The sequence below is a fragment of the Marmota monax genome, unplaced genomic scaffold (genome assembly GCF_021218885.2).
Source record: "Marmota monax isolate L192 unplaced genomic scaffold, Marmota_monax_Labrador192_F-V1.1 WCK01_AAM20220418_F8-fsc00009, whole genome shotgun sequence".
NCBI lineage: Eukaryota > Metazoa > Chordata > Mammalia > Rodentia > Sciuridae > Marmota > Marmota monax.
In genome coordinates this window covers 10,668,425-10,691,652 of record NW_026694710.1, presented here as the reverse complement: position 1 = coordinate 10,691,652, position 23,228 = coordinate 10,668,425, and the positions used below count along the sequence as shown (strand labels likewise).

The following is a 23,228-nucleotide window of genomic DNA, read 5'->3' as shown; positions in this document are numbered from 1 at the left end:
TGCCTCCACGTCAGCCTCCGCGGGAGGAAGGGGAGGAGGCGCCGCGCCCGGCCGGCCGCCGCCGCAGCCCGACCCCGGCCCGCGCCCGGAGGGGGCTCGGCCGGCAGGTCTGCGTCCCCCCTGAGGAGCCAGTCCCCAGATCCCGCCATCCCTGACCACCGTCACGACCGCACCGCCAGAATGTCAGCTCCACCCGGCGGGGGCTTTCCGGGGAAGGTTTGGGACCATCCTGACACACAGTAGGTGCTCCACAAGCGTCTGTTAAACGCATGAATGAATGAGCCACGTGGCATCATATACTAACACACAGTTTTAAAGCTACTAACATTTGCTTTTTGCTTTTTGCTTTTTTTTTTTTTTTTGCAGTACCTGGATAGAAACCAAAACCTCCCCCATGCTAGGCAAGTACTTCACCACGGAGCTACATCCCCGGTTTTGATGATAGTTTCTTTTCTTTTTCCTTTTCTTTTTTTTTTTTTTTAAGAAAACTATCAGCTGTCATAAATAGAAAGCAAATTAAAAGTTGGAAATAAAACATTAAGTTCTAAATAGGGCCAAAAGGTTTGAGTGTGGTTCTTGGCATGAGTCAAGAGAGGTGTTAAAGGCACTGGCGTCAAACTGAGATTTTTCTCCTAAGAGAGAAGATGGAAAGAATTTCAGAGGAAAGGCAAACCTCACAATGAGTGGATGTTAATCCCAGTCCCATGCCCTGCCACCTGAGCCCCTCACAGATCACCCTCCCTGAAACACCACTGGTGTAGACCAGCAGGTAAGCTGAGAAGCTGTGAGCCCATTTCACAGTTGTGGAAGCATCACAGCCAACATTTACTTCTAATTTTTCTGTCTGCTGTGGATCCTGTGAACACTGTGAAATGGACATTATCCCCATTTATCAGAAAACAAAGGCCTGAGAAGTGGGGAAGCAGAGGCTCAGCTAGGGCTTCCCTTCCTCTGGGAAACCTGAAAACAAAGTATCACAATTGGAATTGAAAATACTGAACTCTGTTCTTGGCCTTGTTTGGTTGGCATAAAAGAGTATTTGCAAAATGGCACCAATAATTCCCCTGCCTTGTCCCTGCCATTGTCTTTTTAACTTTGGCTCTGGACTCAGTCATGTGACCTGCCTTGGCCAAAGCAATATTTGCAAATGTGCTAAAAAAAAAAAAAGGTTGTAAGATACCTGTGGGGCAGGGCTTATTCTTACTTGCTGCTCTTGGGAACCTGTGTTCAGAACCATGGAAACATGCCCAGAATAGCTTGCTGAATGACAGGACTTCCAACCAATAGCCAACTGACCTGCAGATACTTCAGCAGGAAGGGTGAGGCAGTGACCTCCAGCTGAGCACAAGTGCATGGATGAACCCAACTGAGAGGAACAGAAAGACCATCCAATACAGCCTTGTTCCCTGCCTTGAAGGGTTTACAATTCATGCTCTAGAGAACAAGAAAAGAAGGGGCTAGAATGCAGCTAATCTTCTGGACTTCTGGATCACCTACCTTGTTCTCTTTTTAATCCAAGGAAATTAAAGAAGGTCATCCCTGAGTGGAATGTCTAGGGTTAATTAATGCAGTGCCCAGCACTGTTCCTAATAGCCTGTCTCATGCCTAAAAAGCAAGGTACTGTCTGCCATATATTGCCCCTTGGTGAACCATCTGGTTTCATTCAGACCTGTCAATTAAATAGACTGCAAGGAAACTGAGTAGAACTTATTTCATCTGCCTTCTGCCTCCTCCTTGCCTGGTTTTTGGGTGGGAAAGCCCCTATGGATACCCCCTTCCACGGAGCCATTCAGCACTGCTGCTGCTTGCAGCCATCACTGGTGTTTCAAGAAAAGGGACAGGTGATCAATAAGCCCTGGGGAACCAAAGACTTCACATTAGAGACCATGTACCTTTAAGACAGCTCTCTCTGGGACTCTATTTCCCCCACTTGCTTCTTTCCCTACAATAAGCCAGATACTTATTAAAGTATTTGAAAATAAAATTGGGGAGGAAAATCAGAGTGGCAGACCCCCTCCATTCCCGCCCCGCATTAGGAGAAACTTTCCACTCAGTTGAAAGAGCATCTCTGGTTGCCTGGGAGTTCCTGGGAGATTTCATGCCTCAACTGCCAGCTCCAACCTGCTTAGCTTGTGAGATGTGATGAAATCACAGACCAAGGCAGTGTAGCTGCAAGCGATTCTTTTTTATCTCTTTTCATTTATGTAGCCTGACATTGAGTAATAATAATAATTAAATCCAGTGTAAGCTTTTAGGCACCTATACCAGAAGGCCTCTAGATACTTCAGCAGCAGCAGCCCCGGCCGACAAAAACAAAGCTAATTATATTGTGGTCACCCATTTTCAAAGGAAAAATAAAACCACTTGCCAACTATCTTTACTTCGGATAAAAATGGTATGTTAAATGTCCCCAACACACACACACACACACACACACACACACACACACACACCCTTGTGCATGGGACTGATGTAAAAACGGATGGCTTTGTTTTAATTTTGTCACCCTAGAACAAAGTATTGAAATGTTGGCTTTATTCTCTATTTTCCCCTCCCCTTAGCTTTCTGAGAAAGAATCTCCCAGGACCCAATTTTTCCATATATATTCATAGCCCCAGGGCCAGTTTTATTGATTTATTTATATGTACCTATAGTGTTAGAAGAAAGTACTTAGATGCTTCTGAATGATGCTTCTTACTTTTAAAAGTTTGAGAGGGATTTAAATGTGCGAACTCCAAAATAGCTTAATCTGAGCAGTTGAACCTGTACATACTAAGGAAACAAAAACATCTCTGGGGAGGTGGGGCGGGGGGATGTGAACTTGTTAGAAATTTCCGCCTCTCCTTGCCGGTTCTCTATTAATCTGCAGCAGCACTCTGGCCCTGTCCCAACAGCCCCAGACACAGGGGAGAGCCCGGAAGCTTTTGATATAACTTCTCCAGATAGTATTTTCAGTTCAGATTCTGGCAGCCCAAGCACAAAATGTCAGTACTCTCATTAAAGGAAGCTAAGCAAATCTCCAGTAGAGATTCTGGCTCAGGTTTGTTTGTTTGTTTTCCTGAACTGGATTTTGGAGGGGGCAATATTCATGTTACTTTTCTCCAGCCTGTATTAAGAAATCCAATCTGGGAAGAAAATGACTCATGATTGCAGTTTATAAAGGGTTGGGGGGGGAGGTCCACATGCACCAAGCATGGAGGCACACACTTAAGTAGCTCCATATGAATCAAGGTCCCCAATTCTTGCTTTTTGCAGAGAATTCACTTTGGCAGGTCCTGCTAGGAGCCTCCATGGCTGGCTGATACACGACTTTCTTTGCTCTTGATTTAAGCCAGCACCAGGGAATTGCAGGTCCTGATATGGGCTGCAGCAGGGCCTCCTGCAGAGTCCTGAAACCCTAGGTCCCCTGGGCCACTGGCTTCGATTCTGTAGAAGATAAACCTCCCTGCCTTTTTCTACCTAGGGACATTTGGGGCAGGTGGCGGGAAGGGGGGCTCATCCATCATTCCCCTACCCAAGTCCAGCAGCTGAACATCAGAGGGGCAGAGGGCAGGTTCTGGCCTGGTTCCTGATTCCAAGCATCCACTGTCTGTCTTAGACCCTTGGGCTGCGGGGTCCTGGGGGTCCTGGGGTCCTCTCGGCACTAAGCCCTCCCTGCCCAGCAGCAAACAATCAGCAGAGTGCCCCACCCTCCTCCAGCCCTGCTGGCTGCCAATCAGCCCAGCTTCAGGGGGTGGAAGGAAGTGCCTCCAAGGTGCTCAAAATGATGAGTGGGATTGATGACTGCCTGGCAGGCCAGGGCTCCGCAATTGTCATCCCAGGGGCTGGGGCTTGGGCTTGAGTGTGATTGGCTTGGGCATTTGGGGAGGTGGAGAGGAGCCAAGGCTTTGGGCAGCAACTGAGGCAGGTGCAAGGGCTCCAGGAAGGAGGATTGAGATGTCAGGGGGAAGAGGGGAAGAGAAGGCCAGTGGATTGGGAAGCCAGGGGGACCGCAGGAGAGGCAGGGCGTGGGGCACCTAGGGAGAGGCCAGAAGAGAAACACTTCAGGAGAGGAGCCTCTGACCTTGGGCACCCATGAGGGTGCCAAGACACCCAATCCCAGGCTGGTGGGGGGATTGGAGAAGAGACTTGGTCTGAGGAAGGAGTTAACTGGAAGAAAGTCCGCAAAAGTCACTCCACTCTCAGATTATTCAAATTGGTGGTACTTATTGATAATGTATTTCATTTTTTTCTGTGTGGGGAGGGATATGATTCAGCACAAATTTGATGTAAATTTATGGAAATGTAAATGCACAGAGGCTGCAGGCCCGAACTGCTGGTGGGTTGGCTGCGTGGCCCTCCCTGAGGCGGAGGTGACTGCTCTCTGGACTTGGGGAGCTGAAAATAGAAACGTCTGACTTGGGGGCCACTGGCCTCTCCAGGGGGCCAAGAGAGGGAATGACCCTGTCACTCTGGGAAACTTCTGAAAAAAAAAAAAAAGAAAAGAAAAGAAGAAAAAAGCTGATGACTATCCAAAATAGGATCACCTCCATTGTCCTCCGGTCTCATTTGGTCTTAGGGTGGGGGGTAATTCTTACCCTACCCATGCCGGCAGCCTTATCTCAATGGAAATGGCAAAGAAAAAAGGAAGAGAATGAACATTATCTACAACCTACTGTGTGCACAAAAGTAGATAGTGGGGCGACAGAAATGTTTTTTCTTCTTCATTCTGGAAGAACAATGGAGCTTGGGGAAGAAAAAGCAATCAACCTGATGGAGGGGTGAAAAGGTGGCACCCCCATGTAAATGGCTGGAGCTGGTAAAATGCCGTCCATTCGGCGTCCATTCGGCTGTCCTTCAGGGCCCCGGATGTTGATCGTTACCTACTCCCACCGCCCCCCCTCCCCACACACGCACACGGGGCCATCTTTCTGTAGCAACCTCTCTAGCCTGTGTCCAACAGCACACTGAGGCTCTCACAGCTTGGGGATCACGTCTCTGGGCCAGGCCTTGCTTTGCAGCATGTGGTCACATTGACACAAAGAAGTCAAGATACCAAGCAGGGCCAACAGGTGTTACTTTATTCCTGTTAGAGGTCCCTGCCTTTGACCAAGACTACAATTCTTGTTTTCACTGTCCAAACCGTTCTGGGGCCTCGAGCCACCAAAGCTCACCTGGTCTGAGGATAGACAGGAAATTATCTGCAGCCCAGGGCTATGCTGTGGATGGATTTGGGCATCTGTTTCAAAAGATGGGAGTGATCCAATCACTGTTATTACATCTGTGGGGCAGGACTTGTCAACACTTGGTGACATCAGTTATAGTGCTTTGACCTCATTTGGTCAGATATCCCTCAGTTCTCTAATAGAAACTCAAAATGGCAAGTAAACATGATTTCGAAATAGAGAGAGTCGGCAAGGGTGCTTGCCAGCTTATGTGTTCCCTGCTAGTGCCGAAGGTGCCATGTCCATGTCCCTCCTCTGTCCTTGTATCGCACAATGATTGCATTTAGTAAGTCCATTCGTTGCCACGTGATGGAAAATCCTATGGTAAGAAGTCTTAGCAGAGTGTCCTTTAACATGCAGGGCCTTTAGTCACTCAAGCAGCATCTCTTAGCTTGTGCTGAGTTGGCTCTCGCCCTCCACCCTCAAGGGTCTTCAGTGTGGTGGCCACAGTCCCAAGCAGCTTAATCCTGGAGAAACATGGAGAAACCCTCCAGAAATGGACCCTGCAGAAAAAGCAGAGTAATTTAACATCCTCATCTTTCCAGTGGTTAGGTTGGACCATGTGATCTTGAAAACCTGTGCCTCTAAAATTAATTTTACACCTGGGTGGACTGTACAAAGGTTAGTGAAGGTCCTCCTGCTATCTTCCAAGAAGGACCGTAGCACCTCTGAATGCTACACCTGTAAGGACCCTTAGAGATCTGGATCCCTTACTGGACAAGGGAAATAAGAGAGCCCCAGAGTGGAAATGCACTGTGCCCAAGGTCACAGAGCATGCTAGGGGAAGAGTTGTGGTGACAGCCCAGAGCTTCCACTTTCCATGTCCTGACTCCTTCATGATACTTAGAAGATGGGCATCTCTGAGGTTCATGAGGTCATCTCTTCCTTTGCAGCAAGCCATCCCAAACCTAGTGGCTTGAACACCATTTATCATAATCTCTTGTAGTTTTGTGGGTTGATGGGCTCAGCCGGGTGGTTCTCATGTGGCATATCCCTGGGTAGATGTCAGGTGGAGGATGGGGCTGGGGTTATGTAAAGGGTTGACTAGACAGGATGTCCAAAATGGCTGCTCCCGTGACCAGAAGTCACCACTTGCTCTCAGTTAGGAACTCACCTGACGCTGTGAACTAGAACACCTCTTCAAGTCCCTGCACGTCGGGTGTCCCACAAGAGGGCAACTGAGTTCCCCTAGAAGCTTCCCAAGAGCTGGTGTTTCAGGGTACAGGAAACCGAAGTCACCTGTCTTCTCAAATGTTAGCTGGAACTGTCACGGGTGCACTTCCACTATATTCTGTTGATGTCACAGACAGGTTGGTCCAGATTCACAGGAGTGGAGGAATAGACCCCAACTCTAGATGTGTATGGTGTGGAGACAGGCTGCGAAGGGGTTGATGGTGGCCATATTTGTACACAAGTTACCACAAACAGCAAACCTGATTTTTACCCCAAATTTTATATCCTGTTTAGAAAGAGAATAATAGGTAGGTCTTAACCAAACTTACCTTTTTTTTTTTAATCTTAATGAAAACAAAATCAGTTGAATTCTGGCTGTCTGGCTTCTATCTACATTTTTTTTTTCTTTAGAATCTACCAATTTGTGAGTCCCTTAAGGCAAAACACAGCATAGGAGAGTTCCTAAAGAAATACCCGTGAGGAGTACTGAGGACATCGACTGTTAAGAGAAGGTAGATCCATCAACGGCAGATACTGAAACACTGCAGACCCGTGGTACCCGTTCATGGGGGAAGAAAGGGAGGTAGAAAAGTGTACCCTAGTTCTGCTGAAAATAAAGTCCTTGAGGGCAGAGACTGTGCCACACTCGTCTCTGTATCCTTAGTGCCTGGGACACTACCTGGCACAGAGTAGGTGCTTAATAAATGTTTGTTGAGCCTAATTTAAATACTTTTCTTCTTGATAATCATCTAAACTAGCACTTAATGAGCACTTGCCATGTGCCAGGCACTTTGCTGCGCACTTGACACGTATCACCTCTGAATCTTCACCAAACTGTGTAATTACCTGTAATTATCCCAGGTCTGATAACCAGCAGGTAAAAGCCAGGAAGGCTCTATTGGCTTCTGAAATATTAAAATACTCATGCACATGAGTTGGGGTTGTGGCTCAGCGGTAGAGCACTCTCCTAGCACATGTGAGGTCCTGAGTTCGATCCTCAGCATCACATAAAAAATAAATAAAGGTATGAAAAAAGAGTACAAGTTAGTAAATAATGGTTGTTCTGGCCCCTTGAGTGAACCCCTACCCTTATAGCTCTCACCCACTGAACACCCCAATTCAGGAGAGACCCCTATGGTCACTGATCGTGTGCTTCCTTTATGGCTGAGAGCCCCCTGTGGCTCCCCAGCAAGGGCTCCCATCTCAATGTGCCTCTCTGGCCTGAGTTTCCATGACCTGAAGAGGGCCAGAGTCCAGTGCAGGTGGGTCTGTACCTCAGCAGGTAAGTGTCAGGTGCCTGACTGCCACAGTCTGGCTGGGCACAAATGCCGCAGTCTGGCTGGGCACACAATCACGAGCCACCACACAGCTTGTAGATTCAAACAGCAACTCTTTATTCCAGAACTCACACCAGCCGTCTACAATCACGTTCTGGGGAAATCCACGTTCACTGCCCAAATCCACGTTCTCTGCCCAAATCCACCTCCACTGGGCTTCTATCTCCAAAATATACTGTCTGAATCCCGTGAGAACTCAAGGGGAACTCAGGCAGCAGGATACGCCCTATTCCCAGCAGGAATAATCTTAAACCTTAAACCTGGAACCTAAACTGGGAACGCCCTAAACACGATTATCTTAAAACCGGGAACACCCTAATCTGCCTTGGTCCTTGAGCAAGGTCACGTACATTCAATGTCACTGCAACATGGGGTACGCTGGCAAGGAAATTGTCATATTTACTTGGCTAATGGCTCCCAGCACCTGACCACCATCCAGGACTGGTAGGGGTCTTTCAGAACTGGAGAGCCTTCTCATGTTCATCTGTGACCACTTGTACAAATGGCAGCCTCTGCCTTTGCCCTTCATGGCTGTTGAATATTTGGTGTCCTGACTCTGCCTTTGAGAGAAAAAGAAGGTGAGGAGGAGTTTTTGAAATGATTTGACCAAAGTCCCATAGCTAGCAAGGGCTGAATCCAGAACTGACCTACTTCCAAATTCCCGGCACTCCTCCGTGGTGCTAGGCTAATGTATTAGTTTGCTAGAGCTGCTATAAAAAAAGACCCCAGACTGCAGGCGGGGGGTAAACAGCAAAAATGGATCACCTCGCATTTCTGGAGCTGGAAGTCTGAAGTTGAGGTGTCAACAGGTCGGTCCCCTTTGAGGGCTATGAGAGAAGGTGCAGGTCTCTCTTTGTGGCTTGTGATGGCTGTCTTCTCCTGGCCTGTCCCCCCATTATCATTCTCTGCCCACTTCTCTCTGTCCAAATTCCCCCTTTTTATAAGGACACCAGCCATATTGGATAAGGGGCCAACCCTACTCCCGTGTGTCCTTGTCTTAGCTAATTACACCTGGCAATGACTCTTTTGTCAAATAAGGTCACATTCTGAGGTGCTGAGGGTTAAGACTTCAGCATGCAACTTGAGGAGGGAGACACATCCTACCTACGACAGCTGCCTTCCTCTCAGTGAGGTCCCCTCCACCTCTGTGTGACGGTTGATTGAACACCTGTATAAGTCGTCTAGACGAAGCTTGAGTGGCTCAGATTTACGAGGTCCCCTGAATGCCTAACCATTCCCAAGGCTTCCTCCCTGGCTCCAGTGGCTGGAATTGGCAAAGACCCAGGGCTATCTGCCCTCCCCCCACACAATCTATATCTTTCTATGGTGCCGACCCATTTGACCTCTAGTTGAAAGCTGTGCGGGGGTGGGGGGGGGGGTGGGCGGGGGGAGTTTTTGACTCACTTTTGTTCTTTTTCAAGCTCCTTCAAGTGTTGAAGCTCACTGCTATTTCTACAATCAATGACTGGCCCCGAGTCGATCCTGTGCCTTTTGCTCTTCAGTGGTCTCTGCGCTCGGCAGATTCTGAACTGCCATTCACATCTGTTGAACCCTCTTAGTTCCAAGGAGACACTACAAAGGATTCCCCCACTATGTGCTCTCAGAAGACGCTGCCCCTGCAACTTGCCTCTCACTGGGGCTCCTGCTACACTCTGGCTCCGTGAGGCCGTGTCTGGTTTCCTTGAACACTCCTTTGAAACACCCAGCAACCTTGGCCTCAGATGCAATGTCCTCGGACTTGGAAACTCATTGGACCAAAAATGTCTACAACTTATTTTTTTCCCCTTAGATTTTCTTTTTTTATTGATTTTCCATTTTTAGCACAAGATTGATCACCAGCAAAATACCAATTTACATACAGATTCTGCTAAACTCAGCATCCTATATACTTGGGACTTTTTCATCCATAAACCAATTTTTTAAAGGGAGAGATTCTATTATCAGAACATCCCTGATGACACTCAAGATGGTCTAGAGGAGGCAAAACCCAGAAGGACCATGACCTGGCGGGGTGAGCTCAGCTGATCTGCAAGCATAACAGGGTAGGAAGTCAAGACCCAGGTGCATACCTAAAGGAGCAAGCTGATATTTTGCTTAATTCTTCAACCACAGGCACAGCCTGTAAACCTTGGTCAGCAACAAGTTTATCTGACAACATTCAACAAGTACTTTTTGAGTACCTACTATGTGTCAGGCACTATTTAGGTACCAGGCATGGAGCAGAATACGAGGACATAGGCTTCACTCTCTTGGTGCCTACAGTATAGTGGGGAAGCCAATGTCAAAGAACTGTGTGCGTTTGTGTGATCCGTGTGTGAAGTTATTTAACCACCCCAGTTACAGGTGCATTCCAGGTTGTGGAAGAAAGACACAGGGTTTGTAAGAGAGCATATAAGTAGGGAACTAAGCTGAGTGTCCTTGAAAACAAGGCCTGAAGGATACGAGAAAGTTAGCCAGGCCAGAGGATGGGCCGAGAAGGCATATCACTCGGGCAGAGAGAAGTTCAAGAGAACGAAAGAACCTGATGAAGACCAGCACGTCCAGAGCACAGAGAGGGACAGGATGGGACTGGGGAGGACCCAGCCTCAATGGGAGTCATCACACAGCACTAGGTGCCTTTGAAGGGCCTACTAGGGTTAAAGCTAAATGTCAACAACAGAGACACAAATATACAGTGATTTGACTCAGATTTAACTTCTCCTCCACCAAACTGGCTGGTAGGGCAGCCCAGCTCCCCCAGGGCCTCTCAGGAGCCTGGGTTCCTACCAAACTGTGATTCTTCCTTCAGCTGGGATATGGTCCTCAGACGCGTGCTTGAAGCTGGGTCTCTGACCCATGTGCATTGCAGGTTGGGGAAAGAGGGGAAAGAGATAAAGGCAGTTCCTTTAAAGCATGAGAGAGGCAAGTAGCAGACGTTCCTTCCATTCACATTCCATCAGTCAGAACTTCATCATGTGTCCACACAGGACTGCAAAGAGCCTGGGAAGGGTACTCCAGCCACAGGCCCCAGGAAGAAGACAGACTTGGGGTGAGGGCAACAGTAACGTCTAACAAAGAGGAGTTGTTGTTGTTTGTTGTTTGTTTGTGTGTGTGTGTGTGTGTTTTGACCAAAAAGAAGGCTTTAAGTACTTAAGTGGAAGTACTTAAAGTCTTTGTGTCTGAAGAAGGAACTTGGAAGACATTTAGACCAAACTCTCCATCGCTGAGTGTGAAGACAAAATGAGGTTCAGTCTCCAGCAACCAACGCTGCATAACAAACCATCTCAAACTTCAAAACGTAAAGCATGCCATCATGTCCGCGGATTCTATGTTTGAGAGTCCAGCAAGGGGTATGGGAGGTTCAGTGCGCTTGGCTTCATAATGCACTCCGCAAAAGCAGGGTGACGCCATGCTGGGAGGCTGGCACCCTTGGAAGGCTTTCTTCCCCAGGCCTGGCACTGGGTCCAGAAGCCCTCTAAGCCTGATGGTTGACCCTAATGCCTACATGTGACCTATCCAAGAAAAAGACTTACTCACAGCAGAGCCTCCCCAGAGTCGTGAATTTCTCGCAAGGCACGTGGAGTTGCAAGAATGATGATTTTAATGAAAAAAAAACAAAAACAAAAACAGAAACTATGTTGTTTTTATGATATATCAATGGAAGTCAGTCAGCATCACTTCTACATTGTGGGGAGGGGAGCATTATGCGTGAGTCAGAAAGTTGTCTAAACTCCTGTTGAGGGAAGAATATCAAGGTTCACATTTCAGAGAAGCTCATTGAGAGAGACTGCAGTTTTATCTGGAAAACATGATCTATGGCAGTGTCCACTCCTATTGGCCACAATACCCATCACACATGCAAAACAAATCACCTCCTTCCCAAGACACCCAACATCTCATCCCAGTACTGCATTGATTATAAGTCTAGAATCTCTGTATCTAAATCTTGTCCAAATGTGGATGGGACTCCTCAGGTACATTTTTTTTTTTGTCGATATCTTTAAGTATCCTCCCTGTTGACCTTCAGATCTATAAACTAAAATGGTAAGTTATCTGTCCTCTGTACCAGCCACGCACATCAGTGGGACAGGCACTGGGTAACTGTCCTCGACACTCCTGTTCCCTGGTTCGTCGCAGTTCTGAAATCCTGGCAGGGTTCAGGAATCGGTCATACTCTGGGCACTGTCTTTGCAACTCTTGGTTTTCTGTCCTCTGAATTATCTTTTCTTTTCCTTGAGATACAACTGTGTGCATTCACTAGACTTTTCAGTTTGCTTCTTGCCTTTCAAAGATTGAGGATTGAAAGTCCTCTTTTCATTTTATACTCTTCATTTTTTCCTCTGAGTTAAAGATGACCTAATTCCTTTTAAAAATTCTCTCACTTTTTAATCATGTATCAATATATAAACAACTCTACAAAACCACATCTGTGAATCTCTTTGAGACAGACCCTTCCCGTCTTGAGCCCTTGTGTGACCACTGTGGGACAATGTCCTCAAGATTCTTTTAAGTCTTACTATGTGCAATAAAGAATAACTACAGGGCCCACCCTAAAGATCCTTAAAAGGACTTTTATCTGCCTAGAAGTTTCTCTGAGGTAGTACCTTAAATCCTTCTGAGATTCAAACAAGGGATCTTGTAGTTCTGTTCTAAATTTATATTCTCAACTTGGGATCCTTTCCATAGAAGGACTATGCTGGAACCTTTCTATATCCTCCAAACTACACCTTAAAAATCAAGGGTTTAATCCTTAGTTTATCACTCCTCTCTAATTTTATTATAGGCAACTAGACATCAAGCAGCACCCTCAATACTCTGCCCAGAAAACAAGTTTAATCATTTTCTATCTTACACATTATAACAGGAAACAGTTCTCTTGAACTTTTTCCCACTACATAATAAAGATCTCCCTTTCTTTGGTTTTGTATATTTTTCTCAGTTTCCTTTAAACTTTTGCTATCTCTCTCCATTGACCCTCCTGTCTTGCCTTGGCTGCCCCCACAAGGGACTTCCAGGACCCATCTGCCTCTGGGTCCCACAGCTAACACTACCTGTCTTACTTTTGGTTAAAAGAATCTCCAACTTCCAGGTTCCAAATTTCTGTTCCAATTTTTCTATTTCTATGGCCACTGTCTATTCTTATTACTTCCAAACTTGGAGGCAAAAAATAAGAATTTTACTACATTTGCAGGTTATGTGGGTCAGGAATTCAGCAAAGACATAGCATGAAAAGCTTGTCTCTGGCCTGCCTGGAGTCTCAGATGAAAATACATGGAGTTTAGAATCACGGACTTAGAAGTTTCCCCCATCAAATACCTGGCACTTGGGCAGGGAGAACCCAAAGTCCAGTACTATCCTATCTACTCGAGTGCCTACACAGGGCCACTCTGCGCTGCGTGGCTTCCTCATAACATGGCTGCCTCGATAGCCAAACCTCTCACACAGCAGCACAGCTCCTGGTGTGAATGTTCTAGCGGGCAGGGCAGAAGCTGCATGACCCTTAAGGGCCAGCCTCAGAAGTCATTCGTGGTTACTTCTGCACATACCATTGGTCACAAGGAAGTCACAACTCATTTGGATTCCAAAGGAGGGGACATAGACTCTTGCTCTTGCTGGGAGAGAATCAAGTTCACATTGTAAAGGAGCCTATGGGGATGTGAGATTTTTATGCCATTTTTGGAAAATAGGATCTGCTACATCCAGGAAGGTCATTACTGACGAAGCAGAACTGAAACTCAGTTGTGCTTACGCCCAGACCCCTGTTCTTTCACTGTGCCACGCTGATGAGTCAATAGCATCATTTGCATGAATGAAAGACCTCATGTTATTAAAAAGAAAAGTTGAAACATAAGGCAAGATGCCAAATTCGGTCTCAATTGAACATTCTCTGTATTAAAAATACAGCATAAATATATGTTTCCCAGAGTTCCTGCAGAGCAAACAGCTGCATTTATTTGCGTCCAAAAACATGGAAAAGTTCCAAGCTATAAGCAAAAAGGAAGAAACTTGAGAAAACGATTTAAACTTCCATAAGCGTAAATCTTCATAAAAATGGTAGTAATGTTGATTAAACCAGGTGCTGAAACCTTCTCCTAGTCTGAAGTGTTCTACTTACAAACAGCCCCTTGCCGTATGACATCATCTCCCAGGACATCATGTATACTTGGCTAAGCAGTCAAATGAACTATAAAACTTCGTTATGTCAACTTGATTAATCACTCTTCTTCTCCACGTCCAACATGCACCAACTCAGGCTCATTCATATTCTCTCTCTCTCTCTCTCTCCTCACCCCATCCCACAACACACAGGCACACACACACACACCTCTCTGTATCCACAAGAGTCCTTTCGGGTTCCTTAGATCCTTTGTGGGACAAACACATACATAACCTCAAGCCAATTTAGGATACTCTTACCCGTGCACATCTGTGAAATCTATTCTCTCTGTGTAAATTCCTTCCTTTTGTCCCGTGAATAAAGATATAGTCTGGGAGAAGGATGAGACCAAAGAATCTTTATAAAACTGCTCACCTCTTTCCCTCCCTCTATCATATTCTATCTCTGGTCTGGGAATCTGAAAATGTCAAGCAATGCATTGTCCCTGCGATTTAGCATTAGCAGGAGAGCTCTTTGAAAGGATTCTATTACATCTTTACGTCCCTGCACATAAACAAGGTCTTCTCGGAAAACTCAGTTCGGATTTGATTTGCTGTGGAAATTCCTTAGGTTGTGCTAAAGATTTTAAGGGACAAAGAAGGGAAACCGTATTCAGGGCTTCCTTTGTGCAGAGCAACGTGTTAGGTGCTTTTCTTAAGATACGTACATTGGACGTGGTAGCATAATAAGATTGGGATTGCATGTGTGTAGAGGGGGCAGGTGCCCAGGAAGGAAGAAGCGGGGAGGGGGAGAGAGAAGGCAGAATGAGGGGAAATGGACACAAGCTGGTTTTAAAGGAGGCCTCAGAATTCCAGTAGCATGGGAGGTATGTGGAAAGGAAGGCTTGACATCACCTCCGTTTGCTTCATGAACTTGCTGACTCCTTATCATTGCCAATCTGTGACCCTGACATGATGGGAGGCCAAGGACTCCCATGTCACCTCCTATGGCTACTCTTGTTTTTTCCAACCACACTGGCCAGGCGCCAGGCTTCCGTGCACCCTAGGGCTTGGAAATTTCCATGGGGAAATCCAGGGTCAATGCCAGCACTGTTCTGCCTCAATGGTCTGATGGAGGGTTTTTTGTTTGTTTGTTTGTTTTTTTGCTTAGAATGTTCCTGTGAAACTCTAAGAGAATAGATTTCTGGTGTTTTCAAACACCAAACTGTGGTGATTGGTGGCAGCAGCCCTGGAGTTAAAATGAGTCCAGAGGGTAAGGAAGGCAAAGAACGGGAGGAGCAGGGTGAACCCTCAAGGGCTGGGCAGCTCACAACCCTGTGGGAAGAAGCGTTACTGGTGAACGGAAACGGTCTTGGGTGGTTACTGAGCTTCGCCCACCAGGTGGTGTGCTCGGCCAGTCTGTCTACCTAACTGGAGTGAAGACCCAGTGTCTGAGTAGCACAAGACTCCTCACCCCTCACCAGGCTCTTGTTAAAGGCCCAGCATGGGGACATCCGGGGTCAATGCCAGCACTGTTCTGCCTTCAGTGGTCCCATCCAGACCTGGCCTAAAAGTGCTGCTTTGTGACTTCTGTGTTTTCTGTTAGAGTCTGTAAACAAGTCTGGATGGCGCCTGGCAAAATGCCAGAGGGAGTGGTTTGTGAAGTAACATCAGTGAGCCATTAAGTGTGGAGATTCCTGATTGGTTGACTGATGTATCTAGTTTATGCTAATTAGATAAGCTGTGTGGAATGTATAAATACTGCTCCTGTCCTGCAATCAACGGCTCCCACTCCTGCTGTATCAACCTACACAAGTCCTTAGTCACCCCCCCCCCGCCCCCCGGTTATTTTGCTGCAGCCGGACTGCAGCATTTTGTAAGCTGATTGCTCTCTTTTTCTCAAAAACAGTCCATAACTTGTCATGCTTTCTTTCCCGCAGAAACTGGATCGCAGTAGCTCATGAATGATGGTCTCAAAGATTCTTCTCAGAGTGAAAGAGACAGAGTTCTGGGAAGATTAGGACATTTTAGAAAATCTCTTCTCCCTCCTAATCATGAGCACCACCAATGCCATCATTTCCATAATCATCTTTAGAATTATCTGAAGTGGAAAGGGAGCAACAGACCTGTCTAATGAATAGGTGGGAAAAAATAGAACCAGCTGATCCGTGATTGGGTGGCCCACTGCGTGCGGTCAGGGGGAACCCGAAGGTTGGACCTGCACCCATTCTCCAGCTTGGACTCCCTCTCATCTTGCTCGGCTCCTGCCCCGCTGCAGACACAAGACAGTCTCAACATCCTACCTTGGTGCCTACGCAGAGAACACTGCACTCCATCTCAGGATCGTCTTGCTATCCCCCCTTCTAAACTTTCAGAGGCATACATCTGAGCCTCTCTTGGAGTTTTTGTGTTTTGCTCCTTTATATTTGATACCTATGATATCTTGTCACATGCTGCATAATGAAGTGTTCGTCCATGAGACACCACATAGAATGATGGACCCCTAAGATTGTGATGAAGCTGAAGAATTCCTGTCACCTAGTGATGTGGTGATCGTGGTGACATCACAACACCACACTCCTATGCTTGTGATGATGCCGGTGTGGACAAACCTACTGAGCTGCTGGGCATATGAAGACAGCACGATACAACTACGTGCAGTACCTGATGCTCCATCATGGACCTCTGCATCTCTGGCTTGTGCTGTGCCTTCTTGGTGCTTTGGAGAGTACTCCTGCTTGCAAAGAGAGGCTCCCTGGGACGCCGTTGCTTTACCTACACTGTCGGGAGTCGCCACATGCATCTTGTGTTCTCCGCGTCTTCTTGACTACATCGTCATCTCTGTGCCTGCTTTAATGTGTGTTGTTGAGCTCAACATGGGCCTGGGAGCAACAGGCCATGCCATGCATGCCACATGGCCTAGGCTTGCAGGAGCTGTTCCATCCAGGTTCATGTCACCACGCTCAGTGGCATTCCTGCCTAACTGAGCAGAACAGTCCAGAACTGTTCTCAGAACAGTCCCATCATTAAGCGATGTGTGACTGCATGGAGGGGCAGATCCCCTCCCACTGGACTATAAATTTGAGGTTAGCCATATTCTCCCTCATGCCTGACTCCAGCCACCAAGCAGGTGCTTTTGATTGAGCAAGTACCTCCATAAGCACCTGTCGAAAGAACCAGGAACCGGAAGTTTGGTTCCATTGCTTCTAGGACCTGTGTTGACAAGAACACATTTGGGGGAACAATACCAGGTTGGCAGAGCAGCTGTGATTTGCCAGACACCTTACCAAGTCTCCTGGGCACATGGGCAAATGACATTTATTTGCCTGTTTCCTGATTAAAAGACCCTATGACTGTTTACTTTTCTTGGCCAGAAACCAGTTAGCATGAGACTCCATCCTCTTTCCCACCAGCTGGCGGGGTGCAGATAAGCATGGTGGCCTTGGAAACTGCATCTGAGGGTTGACGCAGCACAGATGGGCAGAGCCCAGGCCCTCGAATCAGCACATGGAAGGAAGCCACCTCCCAACCACCAACACCGTCTGGGGATTTTTGTGGGTAAGAAATAAACATCTGCCGTGTTTGAGCCATTTTCAGAGTTTGGGGTTCACGTTGTAGCAGCATGGGTTGCTTTAATATCTTTTAATATTGCCAGAAAAAAAACCACAAAACTTTGATTCTTTGTTTTGTCAAGCCACAGATTCTTTTCCATTTCAAGCACTTTTGAGTTTCCATATTGGTTATGGAGTTTTAGAGACCATTCCCACTTTCAAAAACACCCTCACTCGGCAAAGGCCCCACTCAGTGAAGGGTGTGTGAAAGATTCTGGTTGTCCTTTCTAGGAACTCTCATGCTGAGACATTATTCTAGTTCCAATAGCAAACACAGAGGAGTCCTGCAGCGCCAGACAGAGGAGGATATGGAGATAGGTGAGAAATCACAGTATGAAATTCTGTCTTAAAGATCATAAAATCTGCTGGGCATGGTGGCACATGCCTATAATCCCAGCAGCTAGGGAGGCTGAAGTAGGAGGATTGCAAGTTGGAGGCCAGCCTCAGCAACTTAGCAAAGCTGTAAGCAATTTAGCAAGACCATCTCAATATAAAAAATGTTTTAAAAAGGGCTGGGGATATAGCTCAATGTTAACATGCCCTGGGGTCAATATTCAGTACAAAAAAAAAAAAAAAAGATCATAAAATCCAACTCTGTTTGGTATTCACTTACAAAACAAACTTCCAGTGTTCTGAGATTTCTGGGGAAGGGAGGGACTCTGGTTCAATCAGGTGCCCCTGAATCTGTGAAAGCCACTTGCCCTTCAGGGGCTCTTGCTGTACCACCTGCTCTGTGTAATTATCCCAGGAAACACAAACTGAGTGGCTTCCTATTGCACAGAATGCAGTCTAAATGCTCTAGTCTGAAATCTAAGGCCTTCCACTATATGATCTACACTTTTGTTTCCAACCAAATATTGTTTTACTTTGTCCTATTTATATTCTTTTTTTCAGGGGTGGGGGAAGACAGGTATTCCACCACTACCAACCACCACTATATATATATCTCCAGGCATATAAACATACAATATGTGCATGTATTATAATATCTATCACATATTATATTTAATGTGTCATCTATGACCTTAGGACAGACAAGGTTATACTACAGTGATAAGTGGAGCCTAAACTCCAAGTGATTTAACAAATGACACACTCATAGTTTGCTTCCGCTATGTCTTTCTCATGGGGTTGTGTGTCTTTGGTGGGGGATGTGTCTGTACTCCACTCAGGTACCCAGGGTGATGGCCATTGTGCTCCATCTAGGACGGGCAACCTTCTCCTTGACTGCAGCAGGAGAGAGAGAAACCAAGTGCCCTCATACTTTCACACACATTCCATTGACCAGAACTGGTCTCGGACCCTGTCTAATTCCAAAGGAGTGGGAAAGCAGGTGAAGCAAATGTCGTATTTACTGAATGTCATTCTCCTTGCCACTGTGGTCTTCCAAGACGTTTTCCCAGTTCTCTCCAGCTGCAACCAATATTTTTCTGACAGTGTTCAATGTGCCTGTCCTTTGTAACGGGCATTTCCCACATCATATGGAGAATGTAGGTGTGCATACGACATCCATGACTCATCTCCACAGAAATCACTACATGCCAGACGCTCTCCTGGTTACATCTGTCAACACGTTAAACCTCATAATCCTCTGAGGTTCCTACTTTTGATGTGTCCAAGGTGAAGACGAGGACATGAGAGGACCTCCCACCGCCAGTTGGTTCCACAGTCCATGTTGAACCACTGTGTTATGTTGTGGCTTCTTTTTTAACTTCCTTATTAGCAAAGACTAAAATGTAAAACTGATTCATTTCTTTATTTCTCATGACACCAAATACCATTTTAGGCACTCAGTGGATTTTCTGGAAGGCAGAGTACATAATTAGTGCCTTTTCTAATAAAGATTTTCAACAGACCTGATCTGTTAGTAGTTTTCCTCCTGGCTTTGCCAGATTGCTGCCGTCATCCAGGGAACCGTTGTAGGAGATGCCACTGTGTCTCCTTAAAAAGCCACAGGTCTTCACAGGAAGTACAAGGGGGTCTTTGGGGATTTATAGGGGACAGCCAGACAGAAGGCAGCAAAGCAAAGGTGAGACACGCAGGAAAAGACTCCAGCCACTTGGTTTCTATTGTGTTTGATTTTGTGCTTAAGAGACTGTTAAATTGAAGTAGGGAAGTGTGGCTGCTGAGTCTGTTTGGTCTCCTTTTGAGTTCCCCAACTCCAGAAATAAATCCAGCTCCCCAGAGAGGACTTTCCTTTGCTTAACTGTGGATTCCTGGTAAGCTGTAATCCCCTTCCACTGGCCGGGAGCCTTCTACAGACTAAATTTAGAAAAATTAAATTACAGCCCAGCAGTGTGGCTCCCCAAAATGAAACCTATAGTACAGAAAACCTGAAACCAGGGAAGGGCTGCGCAGAGGGGGGCGTCGGGGACCTGGCGATCAGCCTCACCATCTCCCATTGGAAAGTTCCTGCTCGTTTGCAGAGAAGAGGGGACTGTAGGAGCCAATTTAGAACCATCCACACGATGATCGATGATGGGGAGAGGAGCCTTGTGCTAATTAGGCCTCCGAGTTCCAACCAGGCATGAAGAAAGCACAGTCAACCTGGTCCAGACACAGGCGCCCCCAGCGCAGCGCCCAACTGCGCATTGCCAGGGCCGGTGACTCAGGAAGGAAAAGTACCGGGAAACCATCTCCTGCGATGACTCACCACGGGGCAGTCCTGTGCTGTCCTGATGGAAAACTGGTGGGATCTCGCGGATTCATAAGGACCTGGCAGCCCCTGCTAGGACTTGTACCCACTTAAGTGGGAGGGGTGGGCGGCTCTAATCCAGACTGGGAAGAAAGGGGACTAAATGGCACTCTGTCATGCAACTACCCACGGCATGGCTCTGTGCCCCAGAGAATGGCAAAGATGCCCAAGCCATCTTAAAGGGCATGGCAGGTCGTGAATCAAAGTATTCTCTGGATTTTTTTTTTTTGTTTAATGCCTGGCAAGTTTTCCTAGTAACCAAGAGAGACCTCAGATTTAGATGACAAATAGTGGGGTTGGAGTTTTGTTCCCCAGGGCTGGATGTGTGCTTGGCTGCATGAGACCTTGGGTTCAATCTCCAGGGCCAAAAACATATGAAATAAATGCATATTTTGAAAAGGAAAAGGAAAATGTATTGGATGTTAGGATTTAAAAGAAAATGCTTTTGATATGATTTGTGTGTGTGTGTGTGGAAAAGTGAGGCTCGTGTGTCCATTGACATTTGTAGTAGATTGATTCAACAAATATTTATTGAGTTCTGAAAGTGACCAGATATTGTTCTAAGCATTGGGAATAGTGTGGTGAACAAAACAAAATCCTTTTCCTCACAGAATTTATAATCGAGAGGGAGAACTGATAATAAGTGGTAGACAAAGCAATAATGCTGTGATTTCTTTTCTTTCTTTCTGTGTGTGTGTGTGTGTGTGTATGTATGTGTTTTCTGGGAATGGAACCCAGGGATGCTTTACCATTGAGCTATATTCCCAGTCCTTTTTGCTTTTTTTTACAGGGTCTCGCTAAGTTGCTTGGGGCCTCACAAATTTTATGAGGCTGGCCTCTGATTTGGGATCCTCATGCCTCAGCCTCAAGTCAAGAAACTGGTGAAAGAAGGAAGGAAGGAAGAAAGGGAGGGAGGAAGGGAGGAAGGGAGGAAGGAAGGAAGGAAGGAAGGAAGGAAGGAAGGAAGGGAGGAAGGAAGGAAGGAAAGAAAGAAGGAAGGAAGGAACTGGTTTTATAGGAATGTACCACTGCCCCTGACTAATTGTGTAATTTCTTATTGAGATAATTGTTATGAAGAAAAATAAATAGAAGGAGAAGTTAGAGGGCATTTTAGTTGTCTATTGTCATCTAACCAACTAGCCCAAGATTTATTTGCTTTAAACAATGATTTATCATTTTTCATGATTGTGTAGGTCAGAAACTTGGAAAGGGCTCAGCTGGATGGTTCTTCTGCTATATGTGACATCAACTGGGATCAAGCACCTGACCTATTCAGTCAGCACTGGACAAGACTGAAAGGTCTAAGAAGTCATTTATGTCTGCTTGAGATCTCAGAATCCCCTCTGTATGTACTCAGTGTCTCTCTGTGTTGTCTCACCACTTGGTAATTTAGCTTGCTCTTGCATGGTAACTGGCATCCCTACAGAAAACATCCCTAAGGGCAAGCTGCCAGGCCTCCTAAAAGTCAGTCTTATATCTGACACACTGCTACCTTCTCTGCATTTTACCATCAGAGCAGGCCACAAGATCAGCCCAGATTCAATGTTGGAAAAATAGACTCACCTTCCAGTGGGCAGAACTGATTGCAGCCATTGTTGGAAACAATCAACTGCAGAGAATGAAGTGAGGAGTTGGACCGTGGCAAAGGTAGAAAGGGGCCATTTCACACTCTAGACAGAGGGAGCCACTAGGACAAGGCCTTGAGATGGGACACACTCAGTGTTGAGGATTGATTACAAAAAAAAAAAAAAAATCAAAGAGGTCAAAGATATATGGTGACTGTGCTAAAGAGGAAGGAGCAATAGGGTAAGTCACTACAAATGGGATCAGGGCCCTTCTAAGAGGCCTGAACAGCTGACAGAGACAGAGTGTCGGTGAGATGATCAGGAGACTTGGAGTCAGGGTTAGGTCTTCATATTTTATTCCAAATGTGATGAGATGCTTTCTTAGGAGAGCAGAGTGAAATAGCTCATGTGTCAGAGGGAGCACTCTGGCTGTTCTGTGGAGAATGGATCAGAGGAAAGAACTGAAGGAAGGAGGGAGACCAGCGTGGGGCTCCTGCCATCATCCTGGTGAGAGGTGTTGGTGACTTAGAGAGATGCAGCAAGTGGCCAGATTCTGGGTTTGGGATTTTGAAATTACAGCTGGCAAGGCCTGCCAACAGAGTGGATGGAAATGGGAGAGAAAGGATGAATCAAAGCTGATTTTTAGATTTTTGAGGCTAGATGACTATCATTTAGTGGAATAAAAAAGACATAGGAGAAAAAGATTTAAGGTAAGGAGTAATGAAAATAAAGAGTTATGCTTCAGATCAAGTTCAGAGAGAGATCATCAGAAATCACACTGGAGCTTTTAATTGAGCAAACTTCTATGGTCTGCATGGTTGTGTCACCCCAAACTTCATGAGCTGAAACCTGAAACCTGCTCCCCAGGGTGAAGACATTAAGGGGTGGCCTTGAGAGATAATTAGGTTGAGGGCAGAGCCATCAGAAATGGGCTCAGTGCCCTTCTACGGACACCCAAGGAGTTTGTTTGCCTCTTCCACCCTGTGAAGACCCAGCGTGAAGATGCCATCCACAAATCAGAAAGCAAGCCTCCCTACACACTCAGCCAGCTGGGCCTTGATCTTGGACTTCCAGCCTCTAAAACTGAGAGCAATAAATTTTCTGTTGTTTGTAAGCTTCCTAGTTTATGGTATTTTGTTGTAACAGCCTAAATGAATGAATATGTGGTAGAAATATATGAGTCCTGAGTTCAGGGGAGATCTGAACTTATAAATTCGCAAGTTAGCAATGTGTGCCTGGTGTTTAAAACCACAGGACCAAATGGAACCTGGGGCTGTCACCATGAGAGATCACAAAGAGTCGGGGCCAGCAAAGAGACAGGAAAGAGGCCACCATTGAAAAAGAAATAAGAAAGAGTGATATATGGGAGGCTGGGGGGAAAGGATGTTTCAAGAAAGGGGTAACACTCTCCTGAGTTGCTGCTGCTGGTCGAATCAGATGCTATTTGCCCTTTGGCTTTGGCCAGTGCAGAAGTCTCCTGATTGACAGAAGTAGCTACAATGGAGGAAGGGGGAAGGAAGAAAGGATGAGAAAGTAGAGGGAGGTAACTGAAGAGCAAGAGAGAAATG

General features: G+C 46.3%; 1 long non-coding RNA gene across 1 annotated transcript; it reads left to right on the top strand.

Moving 5' to 3' along the window:
• Nucleotides 1-38: 38 nt before the first annotated feature.
• On the top strand, nucleotides 39-22,774 carry LOC124078645 (uncharacterized). Its single transcript, XR_006846993.1, has 3 exons — nucleotides 39-239; nucleotides 15,730-17,347; nucleotides 21,289-22,774. It is a non-coding gene; the product is annotated as an uncharacterized LOC124078645 (long non-coding RNA).
• Nucleotides 22,775-23,228: the final 454 nt, after the last annotated feature.